The sequence below is a fragment of the Lutra lutra genome, chromosome 4 (assembly GCF_902655055.1).
Source record: "Lutra lutra chromosome 4, mLutLut1.2, whole genome shotgun sequence".
NCBI lineage: Eukaryota > Metazoa > Chordata > Mammalia > Carnivora > Mustelidae > Lutra > Lutra lutra.
In genome coordinates, this window is record NC_062281.1 from 116,755,989 (window position 1) to 116,779,450 (window position 23,462).

The 23,462-nt window shown below is 44.7% G+C and overlaps 1 long non-coding RNA gene and 1 other non-coding gene across 2 annotated transcripts; one reads left to right on the forward strand and one right to left on the reverse strand.

Moving 5' to 3' along the window:
• The first annotated feature begins 9,457 nt into the window (after positions 1–9,457).
• On the forward strand, positions 9,458–9,564 carry LOC125099504 (U6 spliceosomal RNA). Its single transcript, XR_007127226.1, has one exon. It is a non-coding gene; the product is annotated as a U6 spliceosomal RNA (small nuclear RNA).
• Positions 9,565–19,480: 9,916 nt separating this feature from the next.
• LOC125099072 (uncharacterized) lies at positions 19,481–23,455 on the reverse strand. The gene is made up of 2 exons (XR_007127024.1): positions 23,272–23,455; positions 19,481–22,906 (listed from the first exon to the last, which is right to left on the reverse strand). It is a non-coding gene; the product is annotated as an uncharacterized LOC125099072 (long non-coding RNA).
• Positions 23,456–23,462: the final 7 nt, after the last annotated feature.

The window sequence follows — 23,462 nt, forward strand, 5'->3', positions numbered from 1 at the left end:
TAGTAGTTTTGCTTAAAGATGTTGTTGAAAGACTGTCATTGATCTATTCATCCAACTAGTGTTATTAGTAGTCAATATGATTTTATATCTTTCTACGTGCTAGGTATATACTTGTTCCTGGGTATATAAGGATGAATAAAATACATACGTTCTGTTGCCCTTATGGGCTTTATAGTCTAGTCAGGGATACAGGTAAGAAACAAAAACCCAATGGATAGTAACTCCTACTATTCAAGAAACAAACAGCATACAGGAGCAAGAATAACAGGGACAATTTTGCATAAAGTGGTACAGAATGCCTGACATTTAAACCGTGACTCAGCTGTGCAAGAAATCTTACAGCTTCTAATAAATTCTAAATACTTTCTTAATTCTGACAGGCAGTTTCCAATGTCCTGTGGCCATTAAACTTTTCCACGTCCTTATTTAAAAAAAAGGTGTTCGAGGTTTGTCCTCCACGAGTGAGAATTTTCTGTGCGTTTACTGTATCCTGTCAACAGAAAGAAAGAACGCCTACCAGGGAGATGAGGCTCTCTCCTCTGCCTCCCGGGGAGCACGTGTTTAATCACGGAGCGCCGCAGGTTGAGGAGCTGCACCTGTAGCTTTGTTTCCTAAGGATGGTGTTCCTTCGAGTGGCTCCAAGCATGCAGACCTCTGTGGGCTCACACTGGGCCAGTCCCACAGCCAACACATCCACCCGTTAGGTTACACGGTTCACCTGGTGAGAACACGATGTCTGGGGCACGAGTGGGGGGCGTTCAGGTTAGATGCTGGTGTGACCTTGTGAGTCCCAGGGCCACGGATCTCGTTCCACCCCTGACCCGCAACTTCGCGGCTCGGGGCTATGGGCCCTGGAAAAGGCCCTGCCAGAGCGTAGGCTAATTAAGGTAGATACTCCACAACCTCACAGAGGTAATGCCGGAGGGCTTTTATAAAGCCGGCTGTGCGGTTCATTGATAAGCAGCTCCCGCAATCCGCTCAGAAGCGGGACAAACAACACGCAGCAGCTGGAGGGGCGCGAAGCAGCGGAGGCTGGCTGTGTCTGCGCATGCCCCAGCCGGACCGGAAATGAAGTGTGAATTCCGAGACCTGAAAAACAAATATGGAGGCTTTCCCATCCCCCACCCCTGCATTCCAGAAGTGAATGTATGTAAATACTAATTATAAAGAGAAGGACCAGCAGTCACGGGACGGGAATTCTTTGACCGAGATTACTGATCTGGTTTTAAGCAATCTGAGGTGCTGTGAGCGGACACCCCGGCAACACAGCACATCCAAGAGTTCGGTGACTGTCAGTTTGTGATTCATCAAATAAAAACACAGGGTGTCTAATCTGGGCCTGTAATAGCTGAGAAGTGATAAGAAGAGCAATACTGGAGTAGGGAGAGAGAGCCCGAGTGGGGCGGGGTGACCTTGGATGAGAAGCCCGTCGCGTTTCTGCTCAGAGGAGTTCTTTACCACTGGGGGAAACGCTTGGTTCCAAGACTAAACTCAAATAAAGATCTTAAATATAAAACTGTTATTGTTATAAGAGCCTATAATTCCTATAAGCATTTCTTACCCAGTTGGATTCCTTCTTTTATCCATTCACCAGTGTTTGATAAACACCTACTATGTGCCAGATACTATTGCTGCTGGGACTTCAGCACTTCCAATGGAAACAGAGGAAATCTAATAGGGTGGGGCGGGGGAAGACAATCAAGAGCTAGGAAATAAGGCAGGTCATAAGTGGGTGAGGATGCAGAGTGGTAAGAAAAGCCTCAAAAGAAACCCTTTTTAAGGGCTATTATATAGAATGGTCAAGGAAGGCTCCTCTGATAAGTGCCATTTCGTGGTGAACCTTGGGAAGATGTGGAGGAACGCATTCCAGGCTGAAGGGAAGAAGCAAGCGCAAAGTCTTGGGGCAGGAGTGTGCTTGGTGTGGTCAGAGAAGAGCAACAAAGTCATTTGGCTGTGCAAATGAGGGACAGAATGGTAGGAAATGAGACAGAAATGGAGGCAGGGGCCAGCCTTGTAGGCTATGAAAAGACTGAGATGGGAAGCTGTGGAAAGGTTTGACCAGAGGAGGGAAGTATCTAACTTAGACTTTAGGGGGATCACTCTGGCTGTGTGTGCCACATAGAGGGAAGCAGAATACCCCAGGGACGAGGCTAGGGTGGTAGATAATTAACACATTATGAACATGAGTTTCATCAACCATACCAGGAAGCCCTCGTCAAGGTGAGTTAATAAAGCTTTCCTTGAGCTGGAATTCAAAACCATGGAACTTCAATGAATCAGGACGTTTGTGGGAGGGAGTAGTCTTATTATCAGACTGTCCAAGTAGCAGCCATTAGCTACATGTGGCTATCGAGAATTTGCAATGCAGCTGGTCTGAATGGAGACGTTCTAGAAGCATAAATTACACTGAGTTTCAAAGACTTGCTATTAAAAAAAAAAAAAAACCCAAAAACCAGAATGTAAGAGGTCTCATTAATTTTTTTATGACTACCTATTGAAATGATAATGTTTTGGTTATCCTGGGTTAAGTAAAACATACTTTTTTTCTCTCCTCAAAACCCTTATTACATATAGTATATATGTCCCATAATTAGCATTTTGTTAGATATTATATTGTTTCCTCTTTTAAAGGTTTTATTTATTTATTTGAGAGAGAGAGAGAGCATGAGCAGGAGCAGAGGGAGAAACAGACTCCCCACTGAGCAGGGAGCCAGATGCAGGGCTCAAACCCCGGACTCCAGATCACCACCTGAGCTGAAGGCATTAACCCACTGAGCCACCCAGGCGCCCCACCCCTATTGTTTTCTAACAAAAGCCTAACTCAGCAAAATGACAAGGGTTTGTCTTCTTTTTTAGACATCACAGGGCCCAACACACCTTTGTGTTTCATAAATGCTTGGTCTTAGGACAAAAGGAAGGCCGGGAATGCCAAGCTGTTGGCAAGCTGCTCGTAGAATTCTCAGGATCCAGTTAGTCTTACTATGTATGGGCATTCCCACAGCAACATCTAGACAAGTTGCAATAAAAAGAATAATGTGGCTTCTCTTCTCAAAGGAGTCAATTTGACAAAGCAATGATAAAGGAAAGTAATCTCCCTGGTAGCTTAGGACCACATTTTCCAAAGGAAGTCAGAAGTTTTGATTACGGACTTTTTTCTTCTACCTCTGGTCCCCATAGCCAGCTAATCATTCCTTGTACCAGAATTCAGTCCTGAATTTCCCCTGCTGTCAGTGATGAACATAGACAAGACCTGCCTTTGTCCAATGGAATCCAGATATTAAGACTAAGGTTTACCTCCACAACAGGGAAGAGGAAAGTTCTGCTTAGGACTGGAAAATCATACTTTTGAAATTAACTTTGCGTGTTTCTTTTTACTTTTTTCATATTTTATCTTTTACTACATCTAACAAAAGTAGGTAGGAAATTTTTTTTTTACTTTTTTTTTTTTTAATGTGACCACTAAAAAATTTTAAATCACATTTGTGGCTCACATTATATTTCTATTGGACAGCACTATCCAAACAAATCCTTTGCTATTTCAAGACTTGATGAAAATGTTTCTAAATGTATTGTCCTTTTCCTAGTTTTAATAAACAAAATCATGCAAAGTATAACTAATGTGATTAAATTTACTTTCATTTATGTAGTGAGTGTGTCAGTTCTCTTCCGTCATCAAAGGTTTGTTGACTCAGGGCCTGTACCGTTGTGAAGATGGTAACAGTGGCTCCTCCACATTGGCTCTGCCCTTGGAGAGGCCCCTGACTTGGGGTCCTTCACTTCACAGGTTCAGAACATGAACTTAATAGGTTTCTCCGCTGAGACCATAGGGACCTATTTCTCAAGAGTTAGTGTGAGAACTGTTACTTCCCAGAAGGACAAGCTTTTCTGGATCATTCTATCTGTCATCTTGCTAATTCAGCTTTTCCCCTCCCAAAGGTATATATGTCATGGGTTGGGCCCCAGACTTAGGCAGGGCAATGAAAACTACAGGGTGGATCCACCATATGGGGCCTTAGAGGTTCTTAAGGTGGGAGGGGCTGCATAAGCAAGAGGGGCTGTGGTGTGGGAATGGGGTGGGGAACCCATGCAGAGACAGCCACTAATGTGAACCACCCTCAGGCCACATCTCTCTCCATCCTACAGTGACTTTCCAATGTCCCAGGAATGATCCCGCTCCAGAGGAAAAAGCTAAACTCACTAGAGGGGAGGCTGCCTCACTGAAGATGGCCATATACCCTCGAAAGACAACTTACTGGGGTCACCTGAGGAGCACAGTCAATTAAGCATCCTTGGCTTTAGCTCAGGTCATGATCCCAGGGCTGAGAGATCCAGCCCCATACTGGGCTCTGCACTCAGTGCAGAGTCTGCTTAAGACTCTCTCTCACTCTCCCTCTGCCCCCCTCCCAACTCGGTCTGTTTCTTTCTCTCTAAAATAAATAAATAAATCATGAAAAATAAATAAAAAATAAAAAGACAACTTAATGACTTATAGGAAGAAACTAATCATCAGGGATCAAAACGTCTCGGTCAGAGAGTCACTTTGCTCCGCTCTCTGTGGGAGAGGTTGCTCAGGAGGACAAATCCATTAACATCTGGAGCTTACCTAATGGGCAAAGACCGTGAACAGTGGAGACAGAAGGGCAGCCCAAACATTTGGAAATGACAGAAATCAATACTCTCTGAAGAGTTAAACTATAAAGTCAAATCACCCAATGGTTCAGAGAAAAGCCATTAGGACTGGTTAGCTGGGAGTGAACACTCATGCATGTTCAATCTAAGAGTTAGTGAGACAGAATGATTCCTAGGCCAGAACAAGACTTGACTGGAGCATTAACATATTTCGTGGAGGAATGTGTTAATCACCCACAGAAGCACAGAAAAGGGGGAGTTTCAGAAACAAATTTGCCTGGCCCATCCACACCAAACCAAGAGGCCAGGAGGGTTCCTGACTGGAGGTGGAATGGTGAAAGACATGTTGGAGTGTGGCTATCCAACACCTGACTTCTAGAACTAAGTTCCCTGGTTCTGAATCCAGCATCCCTAAGCTGATCATTGTCTTCCTGGGCAGCTTTTCAATGGGAGTGACCATGCTTGTGAGCTTGGCTTCTTTATCTTTTCTGCCTGAGTTATGTTTTTCCAGCCTGGTAAGTTAATTGAATTTATGACTGGAGATAGCAGTCTCTTATGAATTTTTAAGCATGGAGTTCATTTATGTAATGAAGCACGTAAATGAATTGTGTTTCCCAATCTATAAGACTTATTCAAGTGGCAAATTCACCAAGTCCAGCTAGCATATCCCTCCTATTGAGAGCCCTCTGTGTTTCTGATTTCCACTGCCTTCCAGTACAATCTTCAGCAGTGAGCACAAAGAATCATGTTCCAATCTGGCTAAGATGCCCAACTTGGAATCTGCAAGTCCAACAGCTGACCATAGCCTCACGTTATGGACAGCTGTATTGACCATAGATTTAGAGAGGGAATAGACACTGAGCTGAATTTTTACTTATCCAGAGACAATTCTTGAATGTTTTTTAAGTATAAGGCTCTGTTAGTATCCTTGAGATATATTAAAAATATAAAACCAGGATTGCGTTTTATTCACTCATGCAACCAACAAATATTTATTGAAGATCTGCTATGGTTCAAGCCCTGTTCTAAGTGCTGGGGACATGTGTCAGCAAATAAAGCACAAAAAGATATCTATTCTCAAAGAAATTATAGTTCAGGAGGGTGGGCAGGAAAGAGACCACCAGTTAACAAAATTTAAAAAAATATATATGTAGTATTTGGAAAGAGATAAGTATTATTTCAATTTTTGAAAATAACAGTAGAATCGGGGAAGGAGAATCCAGAGTGCTCAGTTGTCAGACTGCAGAACTAAAAAGTCTCCATCAAGTGCTGTCTGGTTTCGGCCCATGAGAGCGAACATGTGACCACACATGTACTTCCGAGGTTCCTTTGCAAAACCTGCAGCCCGAGGAAGAAAGCTGAAAAGAGAAGCTGAGGGTATTCAAGGATATTCACCACATCTACACTACATAAGGGCCCTTTCCCTTGGGCTTTCACTGTGTTCTCATTAGGAGCTCCCTTAGGACCCATCCTCACGTATGTGTTGCTTGTTGAATGATTGTTTTTGAATCAGAAGTACTTTGGCTCTCTGCTGTATCCATATGCATTCCCACAAACTAGCAACTCCTCACACCCCCGGCTCACTTTTCTCCCCCCTCCCCTTCTCAAAGGGCAAGAAGGGGAAAGGCTTCTTTCAGCTGCCCCAAAGTCCCTGGACCACCCCCCCTGGCAAAAGTCCCTCTTTGACGAGGGCTGAAGCTCTGTGCCACTTCATCTGAGAACATCTCAGTCCTTAGATCCGTGATAACTCTTGGACAATGCTGTACCCTAGATTCTTTCCCGGCCACGCCTTTCAAATCTATGGAAATCAGCACTCACTCAGAAGGGTGGTTTGCTACATGGGATTCCTCCTCCTCCATGTTCCCATTCATCTACCTGGGTTTGCTTTTTAGATCAGAATGTAGGTTGACTGGCTTACATTTCCCCTTTTAAATAGTGAAAGCACTGGCTTACAACATTTGACAGTTATTACATAAAATTAAGTTAACAGTGCATTTTGCCCATCCCCCCAAATGGCAGAAATTTGGGAGCTCCTTTCAAGGGAGCTCAAAACAGAAGCATAACCGTCATAGGATGCTCTCCAGCTTCGAGTTTGATCAAGCCAGAACTTAGACTACCTCTCATAACACAAGAGTCCTGTCCAGTCCTTCCAGGTCAGATATTCAGGACCTGGATTCCTGTCAACACCATCCAATATTTACCAGGTCTGAAATCAGAGCTACACAAAGTTAAACATTCCTTATCTCCTCCTTTTCATATCCTATTTGCAAAGGATAAGCAACTGAATGTGTTTAATAAATAGGCAAGGTGAACAAACACAGAAAAGAAATAAATTAAGGACGCTGATGTTTTCACAGAAACAGAATTCCTATATTCATTAAAAAGGCTTTGGTTCTAGGTTACTTCTGGGCCCATCTGGATAGGGATAGACGTGGGCTTTGGGTTCTTGATAGACCCTACAGAACATGTACTACTTTACATAGAGCATTGATGGGAGAGAAGAGTCAGCTCTCAGTAGCCAAGTCTCGTGATTTGTAAACTCTGATTGGGGCCTTAAGGCAGATCCTTCTCTTTGAGACAACCATCGAATGTAAAGCCTGATGTAAAACTTTCTTCTCTTCATTAAACATTAGGGGAAAAATGGGTTTTATGGAAGTTTAGTAATTTTTCCAAACTTACACAGCTCTGGAGATACAAAGCTGAGATTCAAACCCTAGTGTGACTGACCCCAAATCCATGTTCAGCCGAAACCCGTAACCCTGAGCCATTTGCCAGATACCTTGGGTTAGCTACCCTAAGTATAGGTTTGGCTGCTCACTAGCATCCAAAGCTGAGAGGATAAATGGCTTTGGGACACATACAAGGTGACCCAGCATTGAACGAGTGATAAGTCAGGTACCACAGCTGCCCCCAAGCTTAGAAGCCAAGCAAGACCATTGTCAAGGGAGCACTCCCACCTCTTCAGCTGGGGACCTTTCAAATAGTTTCTCTTGTAAGAACAGAAATTAAACCTACTTTAGCAAGCAGAGAGTATTTGGATGAATGCTAATTCATGACCGATTGCTCTTACTTATAACTTACAAGCCACTCCAGGATCTTGGAGCTCTTCCACAAACAACTTATTATGACACTATCTTGTTGAGGTAAGTTCTTCATTCCACAGAACAGTCAGAGGAAAAGTGAGGAGCCCACATGAAGTCAGCAGGAGTATTTGCATGCTGTGTCTATTCAAGTCTAGTAAAAATTCAGGAACCACCCTAGGTTTTGCAAACAGAGTGGATTTAATACAGGATATTGGTTACAAAGGTCAGGGAAGAGCTGAGAAACCAAAGAGGACGTAGTGAAACAATCTCAAGAGGCACAAGAGCAGACATCTGCTACTCTCCCTGGGGATAGAGGGACAATAGATAGTGCTACCAGATCCCAGGGGTAGGACTGCCTTGCTGGGTCCTGGAAAGGGGTGCAGCCAACAGGGGCACACTGACTGAAGTGGGGGCTGGGGATGGAGAGAAACACCCTGGCTCCTCGCTTGTCCTCTGGTCTTCTACCAGCTCCTCCCAATGACTGAGCTAAGATGCTAGAAGGGAGCTTGAGAAAAATACGTCCCTACCATACAGGGCTGGACAGAGAAGGACCAATCCCTAATCTAATGGCAAGTACATGCTATGCAGAAATCGACAATGAGGTGGTAGATAGGCTGCAGATATGGCAATGGGTGGGATGGGCTGGGGAAAGGAGAGATTGAAAGTATTACCATAGGCCACTGATTAAAGAGGATTAGGTAGCACCTAAGGACTTTTTCCTTCTGGTTCCTGGCAAGCCTGATTATCCAGTATCTTAAAGCATTTTCAGGAAAGTGAGGAAAGGGGGCCATAAGAACAGGCTGAAATCCAGGAAGCATGACGTCGAAGGGAGTATTAAAAAATAATGCATGCTTGTGTTGCAAAATGGAAGATTTAGAAGCAGCACAGAGCTAACTTCCTATAGACACAGCTCATTATAATAAAGCTGCTCTCGAAGGATAGAGATTGAAAGCAGCAGCTGACTAAGGAGCCATCACTGGAGAGAATCAGCCCCAGCTCCGGCAGATGATGGACAGCAGCACATCTGGCATCTCTGGCCAGGATCACAGGGGCAGGGTCCTCGCTTCCTTCCTGGGGCCAGGACCCATGATTTATTCCTTCATTCCGCAGAAACTCACTGAACCCCTGCAGGATACCAGGCACTATTCTGCACACTGCAGTGAAAAAGCAGACAAATGGGGACGTCCCAACCCTTCCAGTGAACCTGAGCTATACCATGCACTACATCTGGAGCAGAGGGAAGGGGGTGTCCCGCAGGATATGGCCAAAGAGAAACTGAAACCCCTACTTCCTCTGTTATTCCTGGCTCCGCGGGACAGATTTATGACAATCATGCAGTAGGGGACACATCTGTGTCATTAATAGAGATCTTACTATAAAGAACAATGAGACTTCCTCTCCTGGATCCTAGTTTGTTCGGTTCAACACAGCAAACAATGGGGTGCCCATTGTCTGCCTGGAACAGGAGCCACAGAGATGAAGTTTATTAGAAAAGTACTGCCCCTGCCCTCTGTAGAGTAAGATTGGCGCATCCGTGTGATGTCCAATGCAGAAACTACTGCTGGGGACCTGAGTCCTCCACAGATTCATGTGCAGGGTGGAGACTGGTTTTGCCACCAGGGCAAAGTGGTGGTGACGCTGAGCAGGTAACGCAAAGCTGACCCGAGCCACTGCAGACCTCCCATCACTGAGGGCTGATTTTCCATGAGGGAGAGCCTTCTGGATTTTGCCTCTTGAGATGTTCGGTGCTCTCCTCGGCTGCACACATACTGAAGCTAGAAGCATACAGAGGTGATCAGCACAACTCCTGAGCAAGGATGACATGCACATTTGTGAAACATCTCCTCTTTTTGTGACTAGGTTGAACACAGAGGAGATTTAAGGTAATGAAATTCTCTTTACGAAACCATAATATTCGATACGTGTCATGACACATTTGTCTGAACCCATATGATATATACCACTAGCAGTGGACCAAAACGTCAGCTCTGGACCTGGGATGACAATGATGTGTTGGTGGAGCTCTGCCTATTGTAAGAAAGGTACCACCGTGGTGGGGGGTACTGATGAGGGAGGAGGCTATGTGGGGAGTGGAGGGGGGCTGAGGGGGTGAGGAGTGGGGGGGATCTGGGGTATTTGGGAAATCTCTGCACCTTCTGTTCAATTTTGCTGTGACCCTAAAACTGCTTTTATAAAAAATAAAGTCTTAGAACACCTGGGTGGTTCAGTCAGCTCAGTGGCTGCCTTCAGCTCAGGTCATGATCCTGGGGTCCTGGGATCGAACCCTGTGTTGGGCTCCCTGCTCAACAGAAAGTCTGCTTTTCCTTCTCCCTCTGCTGTTCCCTGTGCTTGTGCTCTCTGTCAAATAAATAGATAAAAATCTTTAAAAAAATAATAAAGTCTGAATTTTTAAAAAATGACTAAAAAGAAGGAAGAAGTTCAGGCAAGAAAGCCGCTGAGTAAACCCTGGACCAGCCAAACACACATGAGACAGACGCCTGAGCTGTTCTGCTGGGGCCTGAGGAAGTTCCAACAGTCCCGAGGGGCTGGGGAGGCCTCAGAGTCCTTCTCTTCCCATCTGGAGGGGGCAAGGAGTGGACACTGGTGTATCCAAGTCCAATTTCCTCCTTTTATATTAATGCCTGGCAAAAAAAACCACCTAAGTAATTTAACTAGTCCAGTACTACAATTTATTTTTTGATTTATTAATAATTAGGAAGATAAAATACATCTGAACAAGATTTCTTACGTTGCAAATCTTTTTTTTTTTTTTAATGTGTTCCTCTGACTTTTTTAGTGTGTTCCTCTGACAAGGAAAAACAAAGACTCCATTCCTTATTTAAGATTCTTGTCTCTCCTGGTATTATGCTCTCCTGGGACAATACTGTTGTTACCTTAAAAGTTTCTGTTTCATAAGAGAGTAATTCGGGCACCTGGGTGGTGCAGTTGGTTAAGTGTCTGTCTTTGGCTCAGGTCATGATCCCAGGGTCCTGGGAACAAGCCCCGCATCGGGCTCCCTGGGGAGTCTGCTTCTCCCTCTCCCTTTGCCCCTCCCACCTGTTCAAGCTCGCTCTCTCTTTCTCTCTCCCTCCCACCCTCTCTCTCTCAAATGAATTAATTAAAAAAAAGAAGAAGAAGAAGAAGAAGAAGAGCAAGAATAAGTCATGTCCGAACTGGGACATGCTGGATGTAGAATCTCTGCTTCCCTGAGTATCTGTTTGCTTTGAGTGAGAAGTTAATTTTTTTTTTAAGATTTTATTTCTTTATTTATTTGACAGACAGAGATCACAAGTAGGCAGAGAGGCAGGCAGAGAGGAAGGGAAGCAGGCTCCCTGCTGAGCAGAGAGCCCGATGTGGGGCTCAATCCCAGGACTCTGGGATCATGACCTGAGCCAAAGGCAGAGGCTTAACCCACTGAGCCACCCAGGCACCCTGAGAAGTTAAATTTTTAAGCATAATCAAGGCTTTAGCTAGCCATGTCCCTTTATTCAGCCACAAAACATTGGGTGTCATGTAGAAATTTGTACTGTGCCCTCAACCCCTTTGTGTTTTCCAGAAAGGATAAGGGCCGTTGGAGGCCTGCTGGTGGGGTAGGGGGCTTCCCTACCCCCACCCTCACCCAGACTTGCAGTCTGGAGCTCAGCCAGACTGCCCATGAAGCACCTCTCTTCTCTTGTGACCCCGGGCAGACCTGCTCACCCATCCCACCCATGGCTTGCTGCTGCCTCATTCTCGGTGAATTTGTCTAGGAGACAAAGTTCGTCTGCTCAGCTCCGTTTCTACTTTGCATCTTAACCATGACGCCCAACTAAGGGGTTTTGTTCCTTCCAGCACCTGGAGACATCACTGAAGTTTTGGGCTTTGTCTCCAAGCTCAACACAGCTTCACTGCTGTCATTGGCTAGAGCACCAAGTCCACATCGTACATTCATCCAGCAACTGTTTTGGAATTAACCTGAAAGCTGGGTGGATTTTGGGTTTGTTTGCTTCTCTGGCTTGCTGATGGAAGCTGCTGGAGTAGTTTAACAGGTATGGGCAGGCAGGAATGGCTTCAGAGCTTGCCTTCCTCCTCAGTGTTAATTAGAAAATTTTATATCAAGGTTAATGCCTTGGGAAGCAATGAAGTTAGCTGTTGAAGGAAAAAGAATTCACGCTTGGCAGAATAGATCTCACACACACACACACACACACACACACACACACAAAATAATAATAATAATGATGAGGATGATAAATAAATAAATAAACAGGACATCCAAAACTTCCTGCTGCTCACCAGGGGATGCAAATAAGGAGAAATTTTATTTAAAGCCATAAAATCTTTTCTTTTTTCTGTTTTTGAGTAAAAGAACTCTTCCTAGTTTTCAGAGTCTGAGTCATATTTTTAATACACAAAAATTCAAATTGGCCAGGTGAGATAGAAAAGATAAAATAGTTCCCCACGGAGAACCGAGGACTCCTTTCTCAGGGCCCTGTAGCACTTTTTGCTCTTCCTGGGTCACCGACCCAGCACAGAGTCTCCTACCTTCACCTCCCTGGGCCCCCTTGAGGGCAGGGGGAACATTGTGACCTTCCTAGTGCCCTGAGCTGGGGCACAGTGAGTGCTCAGGCTGGGATGCCAGCAGGCTGGGTCATGATCAAGCGTACACGCTCTGGAACTCAACAACCGGATTTGAGCTCCCAGCTCTGCCCCATCCCAGTGTGTGATCTTAACCAAATTACTTTAGCCTGGCTACACCTCCCTTTTTTCCAGGGGGAACTTACAGTACCTGTGTTCCAGGATTTTCATCAGAAGAAACTCAAGATCATCCTAGTACATGGTGATTGTGACTAAATCATGATGATCTAGACAGAAAAGTTCATCCATGCTAGTAAAACAATTTCTTATTTACAAGTGTTTGGGCAAAAGGAAACCTACTGGTTTAGATGGCCCTTCATGAAGATGGGAGTATTCAGAGGTGGGTACTGGTAAGAAACCACCGACTTGTCCAGTGTCATCAAGAAGGCTTGAAGATTCAGGTCTCAGGAGCTCTCAGTTGAGGGGAGAATCCAGTGAGTCTTCCCAGAAGAGTCTTACAGACAAGTAGGAGAATCTCAGAAAATTGTTCTGGGTCTCACTCTCAAGTTCTCTTCCCCGGAAAGCCCTTCTCAGAAGGCACCTCCCTGCTGACCTTGGAAGAGATGGACATGAAGAAGCAGGTGCAGAGCTTGTCATGTAATCAGCTGCCACCAAGCCTTCCTCCAGGGTGTCACCTATCCAGTCCCCTATGGATAATGTGCCCTATAGGTGTACCTGGGTAACTTTTTTTGCTCCAAGAGTTGTGCATCCATTATGTACCAACTGCATGTCGAAGACTGTGCTAACCATACTACTGCATATGCTGGTGCTAAAATAAAACACTCAGACCCGCAAGAAAATGGTCCTTAATATCCGATGATTGCCAGTGACAAAGAAATGGTGGGTCTGAATTTGGTCTCAAACTCCCACAACCAGTTTGGCTGCTTTGAACCAAATCAGTTTATAGGAGGTATGTTCACAAAAACTATAAACTATTATCCTTAGAAGAAGATAAATGCCCATTTAAAGCTCTTTTAAAGGGCGCCTGGGTGGCTCAGTGGGTTAAAGCCTCTGCCTTCGGCTCAGGTCATGATCCCAGGGTCCTGGGATCGAGCCTCGCATCGGGCTCTCTGCTCAGCAGGGAGTCTGCTTCCTCCTCTCTCTCCCTCTCTCTGCCTGCCTCTCTGCCTACTTGTGATCTCTGCCTGTCAAATAAATAAATAAAATCTTTAAAAAAAAATAAAGCTCTTTTAAAAATCAAAAATAGTAACTGTTTGATAGAACAAGCATAGAGCTGCCATAAACATCAGCTCTGGTCCACATGTCCGTCTCTAAGATAGCAAAGCAAAGATTATGAGATCGGGACCACTGATCCATTGTGCCCCTTTTACAGATAGGAAAATCAAAAGCCTGAGAAATCCCATGGCTTGTGCGCGCACGGGCACACACACACACACACACATACACACTTACCACATAAACGTCTCCTTCTTAGTGGAAGGTGTAGGTGCCCCTTTTCCACCACCATTTTTGATTTTAAGACTTGGTTACTTCACATGACCTCAAAACCCAGTACACTTTGCTCTTGGATTAACTGAACTATTTGAACTCAGGGCTTAACTTGTTCTTAATCTTCTCTTTTGAAATGCTGACTTAAAGAATTAGTGCCTCGCCTAACAGGTCACTGGCCCAGAGAGAAGCAGGGAGCTCGCATACACCCTCCTTTAGTGCCACAAGGTTCCTGGTCAGAAATCCGTGACCAGATTTTCTTGGACCCCATGTCAAATCCCGCATACCATGTCAAATCCCACATACCAAAGCAGAGGCGGAGATAAGTGGAGGCTATCTGGAGAGGCACCAGATACTATCAGGAGAGAGCATGGTGGCCCCAGACGAGGCTACACTGTAGGAAGCCGCTCTCTGAGGCAAGTCAGCATGGGTGGAACTCTCGGCAGGAGACCCACAGAAATGGCATCTTCCCCACTCCTGGTGTTCTTGGTGCCCATCACTGCGTGATGGCATGGTAACCATCCCTACCCCTCTGGGCTAAGCAGCAACTGCGAATCGGAGTCTGTGAGGACTGCCTGGTAGCATTAGAGTCATATAGCCATTCATAACCCGACCTTTCTGCCCCACGTAGAAAGAGGCCAGGTAACTTCCTCCGGTTTGGGACAAGGGGTTTACATACCTTGAAGTACCTCTTGGAGGGTTCTGCAGTGGCTCCAGGGAACCTGGGGTCTGTGTCACATGGTCAGATCCAGACCCCTCCCTATTACAAAACAGAGTTCTCCCTATCTTCCCGCATGAGTCCCTAACATCACACACTCTGTCTCGCTCAAATTCTTGCAGCCCCCATGGTGTTTCTATCTCGTGGATGCCCTTAATGATCATTGGAACCTGACTGCCAACTGATACAATGTGTCCAATGAAAGGAAGAGTCCTTGGTGGTTTTCTCCTGGGATCAGCTTCCAGGATAGGTTCTCAGATAACATCAACATTTTTCCAAGATGCTTTAAAGGTGACGTGGAAATGACCACATAGGAAAGGCACAAAGACAGTAGCTGTTCAGCTAAGAAAGGGCCTGATTACCCCAGCACTGATGCCACCTGACCTGCTTCAGGCTCACAGGTTAGCATGAGGCAACCTGCAGTCAGGTTGGGGAAGTGAGGGACCACAGAGGAGTCAGGTCCATGGTGGGGATGACCCCTCTATCCTGTGGGAGGGAGCTCAACTGCCTGAGCATCCCTTCTGGGCTCCCAGGGTTCATCGGACACATAAACCAGCAGAAATATAAATGACTCTGTGATAAGTTTCATCTTGAGCCTGGACACACGTATTCTGATGACAAATAGGATGTCATAGAATTCACACATGAGGAAAGGCATGTGGAAGGTAAATAGATCAGTGGAAGTGATTCTAGGTTAAACTAGCTCATCAGCTCAATTATGGCATAAGCAAGAAGTGAGTCAGAAGGGCTCTCCTAAATGCAACTCGTTTATTCATTAAAATCATGTCCCCTATTTCTTAATGAGTAACAGAAATAGGGAAGAGCATTTGTTTCATGTTGTCAGGGGGGAAATAAGGCATTTTTAGGCTAGGGTCTCCTTTCTTTTCTGCTCTGGGGAGAAAAAAATTTGGTTGTCAAAAAACATTAAGGACTAAATGAGTTGGAAACAAAGCAAAAGAAGGAACCCTTTATTCTCAATTAGGGCTGGCTTTGGCTTGGCTTTCTATTGGAAATTCCCCTTATTTCAAAGCCAGGAATCCCAGAGAGGGCCAGCTTCCCAAGGCTGAAAACAGAAAAAGGGGAAAAAGAAAAAGGGGCTTGAATCCGTGCAGTGGGAAATGTGCACACCTTAATGCTCTCACTGTGAAAGGTGGCATGGTCTTATACTGGCTGTGGAAGTGCACCCTGAAGCTAACTGCCTGTGTTCAAATCCCAGCTCTGCCACCTACCCGCTGTGTAATGCTGGGTGAGTGAATTAACCTCTCTGGGCTCTGGGTTAAATCTTGACCTGTGCTACCTCTCAGAGGATTGCTGTGAGGATTAAATAAGCTAATTCCTAGAGGATGCTAGACTAGTATTTTCAGGTTGTTTTTACTGGCCACAAATAACAGAAACAGCTCCTGAAAGCTGCTGAAGGCTTCTTAATGATCATTTGCTTTTCCACTGGGAGCATGACATCAGCTAAGAATAAATAAAAGGCTCAACGTAGAGAGAACATGTTATTTTGTAGATTTCCTGGATGCTCAGAAAATGGCAACGTGTTAGGGTTATGCATAGTTTGCTGTTTCCTCATTGGGCAACTATCTGATGGCAGCATCTACGGGTTAGAGGTATTGGCCTTCAGTGAAGGACCAAGGCAGACGCATTCCCGCCCGCATGATACTTAGACCAAAGCAGAAGACAATGACCCCACGATTAACTTCATAATAGGGCAATGACTGTGGTAGGAGGATGAGTACAGGATTCTGGCCACTGACCAGATGAAAGGCTGGACTCCCCAGGTACCCAGCACAAGTCAAGTATACAGTAGGTGCTCCATAAGCATTCCTGGGATTGATGGACACGGCACGTACTGTGCTTTATTGTTTGTTTCATGTTGTCCTTCATCTCATAATCTTCAGAGCAAGAATATATCTCCTTTATTTTTGTGTCCCCGGCACCTAACTTCATGTCCCACATGTTGGGGGTGGGAGGGAGGAAACAGCAACAAATGTTTGTTGAATTGATCTGAATGACTGAGAAAACCTGATGTGTGTCTCCCCTACTCAACTGTGCAGATCTTTCTAGCTTCCACCCAAAGAAGTGAAAAACTTGACAAGATCAGTAGCCAAGTTAATTTTAGGAGGTAGGTGTTTTAGCACCCATTAAAATTCCATACGTAACTGGCTTTCTGCTCACTCTAGGCTGTCATGACCTCTTCTTTCTTATGAAAACTCTGCTCCTTTAGTGTTAGGGTCCATCTGTCTTCCCCCATCTCTCTGGACTTTCCTTCACTTTTTTTCCATGTCACCTTCCTCCTCTAGTCTCAGTCCTAGGCTCACTGGTAGCTACTGTTTCCATCCGACTGCTGACTTTCTCAGTCTGCTTTCAGGAGCAGACCCACTCCCCAGCCCCAGGAGCAGACACATGGCCAGACCTGGTATTCCTCTGGCAACGGTGATTGGCCAAAGTGTGGGCAAGTGCCCCAAAGACAGATACTCAAAGTCCTTCCCTGGCATGATGGCCGGACCCTGATGTGATGGAGCAGAGAAAACGTCACTCTGTGCTATTGGCCATAACCAGGCCCTACCACATGGGAGTCCGCGTGCAGACACAAATGGAGACCAGCTGCCTTGAGACATGGGAGAAAGAGCAGACAAGGGCAGGAGAGAGACCCAGGCTCAGAAGCCCTGGTTTCTGTAGTCCTTCCACTAGACTATGAGCTTCCCCATGCCATGAACTTATACACGCCCCTTTGGTTGGATCTGTGGGATTTGCTGTTACTATAGACCCTCCTTTGGAGACCTTACCTACTTTTACATCTTTCACCAAACCTAGGCAAATGTCTCCCAGTTTCTAACGCTAGCCTCAATCTCTTCCCAAGCCCTGGTGCCCCGTTTCCAACTCTTCGTGCTGGGCAGCTTTCTTAGGGGTCCACTACCCCCTCACCCTCAACATATGTAAAATTAACAGTTTCTGAGATGTCAACCTTCTCTTCCAGGCTCTATCTTGACCTGTTCTGCCACCTTTCTCTGCCCCAAGACCTTACCACACTGTCTTCTTTCTGCCCTCCAGCCACAATCTGTCACTGAGTCCCACAGCTTCTTTTTTTTTTTTTCTTTTTTTTTTTTTTTTTTTTTTTTTTTTTTTTTTGAGTCCCACAGCTTCTTCCTTCATACTGTCTGTCCTTTCTATTCCTCGGCTGCCATGCAAGTTAGGGGTCTAGCTTCCTCCTGCACCCCTGACTCAATTCTTCTGACAAACCAGAAGAGTGAGTTTCTTAAGGTACAGTCAGCTGAATCAAGTCCAGACTTGATGAAGCCTGCAGAGATGTCCATGAGCCAACGTTCCAGCTTCCAACAACACGTGTCACCTGCAGGATGCCTAAACCCATTATGTGAGGACAGGCCTCAGCTCTTGGCTCATCCTTTCTCCGCTCAGCCACTCCCCTGTGGTCCAGCTCAGACAGTGCTTTCCTCCAGGGAACCTTCTCTTATCACCCCAGTGAAATGCGAATTCTCTCTTAGGAGGTCCCAAATCCCTTCTCTATCTTTAAACAAAGCTTTATGGGTGTGGAGGACACACCACATGCTAGGTACTATGCCAGGGCCTGGGGATATTAGTAAAGATAAAGCAGCCTCTGGCACAGAGCTCTCCATCTACTAGTGAGAGACATGGCAACATATCCTACCTCACTTATCCCGCCTTCTCCTGTGGAAGCTTACACTTTGGCCTCCGTTCTCTGACTAGCTTGCAAGATATTTTTGCAAAAGGACACCTAAGACAGTTCCTGGTACATTGCCCTGCACAGGGTAATCCCTCAGTAAGTATTTATTATCCTGCAGAAGGCAAGATTTTGGTTGACAAATCCATAAAGAAGATGTAAGACAGATACTATTCTTAAAATCAAGGGCCAGGGGACTCGCCTGGATGGCCCAGTCCATTAAGCATCTGCCTTTGGCTCCAGTCATGATCCCAGGGTCCTGGGATTGAGTCCCACATTGGGCTCCTTGCTCAGGGGGGAAACTGCTTCTCTCTCTGCCTGCTGCTCCCCCTGCTTGTGCTCTCCCTTTCTCTCTGACAAATGAATAAGACCTTAAAAAAAAAAAAAAAAAATCAAGGGCCAGGCTTGAGATCCATTCAATTTGGTCATTTTAACAACTGTCTGTAAGGTTTACCAAATTCTGAAAACCCAGTCCCTGTCATGGTGCCACAAGCCCTCTCTAGAGCATATATCCTGTCCAGCTTCTCATGACAGGGAATAGGAGGCATTTCATGGCTGGTCCATAGCTGATTTAGACCCGTGAGTTGCTGCCATATAGAAACCAGAGGTAGTGGTTTAGGGTGGCAGTCACCACTTCACCACTAGCCAAACATTATATACATGCCTCCAGTGTGGACACAACTTCCCTCGCTCAGCAGTGACTTTCCAGCCAGCAAGCTCTGTTTGAAAGAGGCTTTGGTGTCACAGGATGGAGAATCCACCATTAACAGCTGCAAGTGGCTGGATGGTTTACGGGCTAAGATGTTAGAGCATCTGTGAACCATGCTGGTTTATAAAATGTCAACAACTGAATTCTTGAAAAAAGAATAAAGCCTCCAGGTGCATATACTCTTAAACTGTTTATTTCCCTTTTCTTTTCTTATTTTCTCTTCATCTAGGGAACCACTCCCCCCACCCGCTGCCACCACCAACCTAGCTATCGTTTGCCTTTTTCTAGAGTTGGCTTTCTATACTGGGATTCACTTTTTTTCCCATGTGCTAAACTTTGAAAATTCACTTGTACTTTCAAATGGATAACGTACACGTATTTCAAGCCTAATTTTCTGAGTTGAAGATTCCTGTCTGATGGACTGACCATTACATGCCTAGCCTTGTTTTAGGGGGTTTTTTGGCATGCAACAAATTTTTTAAATAAATAATATAATTTTATATCCAATCCAAAATGCTGACAGGAAATCATTCAAACAATTAAAATCAGGACAGTAAGTAAGAGTGCTGATATATTCAATAGGAAAGGGACTCATTGTTTTATTCTGTATGCCCAAAGTCTAGAGAGAACTCAACATAAGGTAGATAATTCAAGTATTTACTGAATGAATGGGCTTCTGTTCATCAAGTTAAGAAGCCACAGAAATTAGGAGTTAAAGGATGCTTACATAAAATTATACCATATTAAAACTTTAAAATTATATGTGTTATATTTATGAGATCATACATTATGTGTTTTCATTTGAATGACTCTTTGTTACTAAAACAATATCCACAACTTACATTTATGATTTACCTATTTTGTCAAAATTGTATGTACAGAGTAAGAATAATATTTACTGCCCACCAAAATGGAAGTTGACAGACTGTTTGAAAAGCCTTAGGTCTATAAAGATACTTTTGTGCTTAAAATATTAATCCTATCTAAGCCTTGAACTGGAAGCTTTTTCTCTAAAATTTTGCTTTTTAAAATACATGCTTTGTGATAACTTACTTGGTAAAGCTTCTTGCAAACTATTTTAGACAGCTAATAGAAGTATTTTCGAATGATGACGATAATAGATTTCATTGTACAGGCTCTCCACTATTTAATTTCCCTCTAAATGTTAACTGTTGGACTAGTACATAATTATTTTCATAAAATGCACACTCATGACTGCCAATTTTTCCATGACTAACTATACCCTGCCAGATGTTTTTTTAAGTTTTGCTAAGTCATATTTTCTTTTTCCAGAACTCTGTGTTCCCCACTCCCTCAGGCCCTCTGGCCTTTTGTCATAGTTTGCCTTTTACCTGGATTTGGGGTAAAATGAATTCATTGCTCTTTTTGCCACTTTTATATGAATATAATAGTTTTATGTAAATTACTCTCAAGTTCACAGATCCCAAAGCTTAACCTATCCCCTTCCCGGAGAGATATACCTTTTGTACAATTTACTCTAAAAAGTCAGGAAGCCTTGCCATGCAACAACAGCCTCATCATATGACTGAAAATCTTCTGAATCATCCTAGAACCGAGGCTTTTAGAAAAATGCTAACCACTTCCCAAACTTCCACATTTGTTTTCCTGCTATCCAGCTACCTCTCCTCCTGCTCACATTTTCTGGCAGTAGCAAGAATCATTATTTACTATTTAGCCAGCTGGAGCTTGCTGTCAAGTAATACCATGCAACCCACGATGGATTTGCATTTTCTTACCCATCTAAGCATTATGGAACACTCACTGCCCAGCACTAGACAGAAAAATTTCAATGACAAATTTCGCCTCTTAAATGCCAATGAAAATATTTGGCTGCATGTACAGTTCCCAGAAAAATGTTCATTGATTCAAATGTATTAAAATAAAAGCCTACCATGTGCTGGTAATTGTGCAAAGGGTTGAGACATGTAAAGGAAAAAATCCAGTCCCTAGTGCCCCAAGGAGCTCTAGGGTGGAAGAAAGACGACAAACACGCCGTTGAAATCAAGTGAAGAATTCGATAAAACCAAGTCAGTGCAGTTAGTGGGGGCTACCAAGGAAGGGCTGCAAAGCTGCCCAGTCATTTCTAGACTCCTCATCAAGCACAGTGCATCACTGTTTATGCAAAAGGAACACGACCTCTCCTGAGGATCCATACATGCACGCGTCAAGGAATAACCATCAGGATATTTCCATTGGAGAATGGTGCGTTCCTCAAACTGCCAGAGTTTTCTACACCTACTGTAGAGCATTGTTGAATGTCTGTGGATGAGTAAATTAATCAAGTAAGCTTGGGTTTATGACCCAATCTTACTTCCATGTATTCGGAGTAGAAGAAAGCATGGTTGTGGGAAAAAAAAAAGTCTGTGAGGCCAGAAGACCAGATCTGCTCTGTGAGACTGGTCATAGGCTTCTCATTCTTAGAAGGATGTCTGTGAGGTCCCCTCCAACCCTCTGGTACTCTAAGATCTAATCATAAAGGGACTGGTCAGGCCAGCCTGATTATCATTATAGTTTAGGCATGTTTCACGCTTCTCAGAATCTTCAAGATACATCAGGTAGGAGGGAGTTTTGGTAACCGCTCAGTTCAAGTTCACGGAAGGAAGTTTAAAAAAAATATAAGAGTAGGGAATATTTTAACAATTAATTTGTTTCTGTGTAATAAATATCAATAGTAAAACTTTAGGAATGTACTCTTAACAGTGCCAAGCAACAGTGATCTAGAAGTTGTCTGGCCACTGTCTGATCAACGGTGATATCACAGAGATATTATTTACTATCAGTCTGCTTCCTCTTTTTCTTGAAAACAGCAATAAATTTTTTAAACATTTTTCAAACTTTTAAGAATGTTAATTCCACATTTACTCAAAACCTCCCCAGAAACCCAACGAATTCTTCTCTTCCTTATCTGATAATTTTAGTGAATATGCAAAATAAAAATTTATCTAATTTATCAACCTTTACATCCCTTTTTGTGTCACCTTCTAACATTAAACATATTTTCCTTGCCAAAATGCTGATCTTGACATAACTTAAAGCCCTTTATAATTTCAGGACAGTCAGTGGCTCCAAATGGAACCAATTACTCTGGAGGTAAAGCAACAATTCCCTGGGTCTTGGGAAGCAAGTATAACATTTTCTTGTAGGTACCTTCAACTTCAGTGCAAAGAATCACATCCCAGGCTGGGCTAAAGCTCTGTTAGGGAAAATTACTCAGGCCCAGAGACTACAAAAAAGAGGCTTGCATGGTCTCATTTTGTAAATATAAATTCTGTGGGTTTTAGGCCTGGAAGAAGTCTCAAAGAGGAAACCATCAAGTGCAGCTTTCAGCTTCCAGGAAAGATGGACAAGAGCTAAACCTGGAGGTGCTATTTCAGTTCAGGCAGAGGGAGAAAAAAAAATTTGCAGGGTTTTATTTCTTTTAAAATGAGTGTATTGCTATGGCTCAACAGGCATTATAGAAATGTGTATGTAGTATGTACTAAAAGGCAAGGCTAAATTCCCTAGAAAAAAGTGGGAGACTCTGCTTGCTCCCTAAAACCTCTCCAATCTGTCTTGGAGGCAACTACATAGTAATAAAACAGAATGATGTCAAGTACTTTGACAATACCTCTTACAATGCCACTTAGAATAGGAGTTAACGTTCTCTTGCCTGACAATTTTACAGGAAAGCCCAGAAGAGGAAGCCAGAAATAGATTCCAAAAAAAACCCAATGCTTAAGACCGGCAAAAAAAAAAAAAAAAAAAAAAAAAAAAAAGTCTGATGCTATTTTTTAATTTCATTTTTGATTTCTCTACACTTGGGCGGAACTCAGTCCCACGAATGTCTTCTTCGTGTGAGAACAATCCTTTCTGGAACCACCAAGCTGCAGATGTCATGCTGGAATTCTCCCAAGGGCAAACCGCCAGACTACAGCAGCTCTTCCTCGGTCACGACCCCAGCTGGGCTGGGCTGAGCCTGGACTAACTGACCTCCGTACCTGTGGGCAGACACCTGCATTTGCACTACCTTTACAGGACGCGACCCACGCTAAGGGCCCCGTGAGGTGGGAAGGCTGGGTGGTCTTGCCTTCCGGGCTGAGGCCGAAGCTCAGGTGGGAGAGAGCCCAGCTCGCCGTCAGCCGCTACTTGGCGACAGATTCCGAGGCTCGGCCCCACGTGCTCCGCGCGCCGGGCGAATGCTCCCCGCCACTCCAGCGAGCCTGGAGCCGCTACGTGCGGTTCAACTTGTAAGTGCTGCCGCTCCCGCCGCCGGGGACAGCACCGGGACCAAAGAGCAGGGGAGAATCCTTGCCTCCACCTCGAGAACTCCTCCCGAAGCGCCCCCGCCTTCTTCCCCACAGACCTGCCCACTCAGGTCGGACGTTGGGGTCACCGGCCTAGGTGGCCCGGGGGTGACGGGGCCGAGAAGCCGGGGGACCCTGTCCCCCGCCGCACCTGGAGCCGCCGGGGCCGAAGGGAAGCATCGCGCTCTGCCGCGCGGTTGAATCACGGGTGATTCACCCCTGGGAGTTTCCTCCCCGGGAGGAGGCGGGA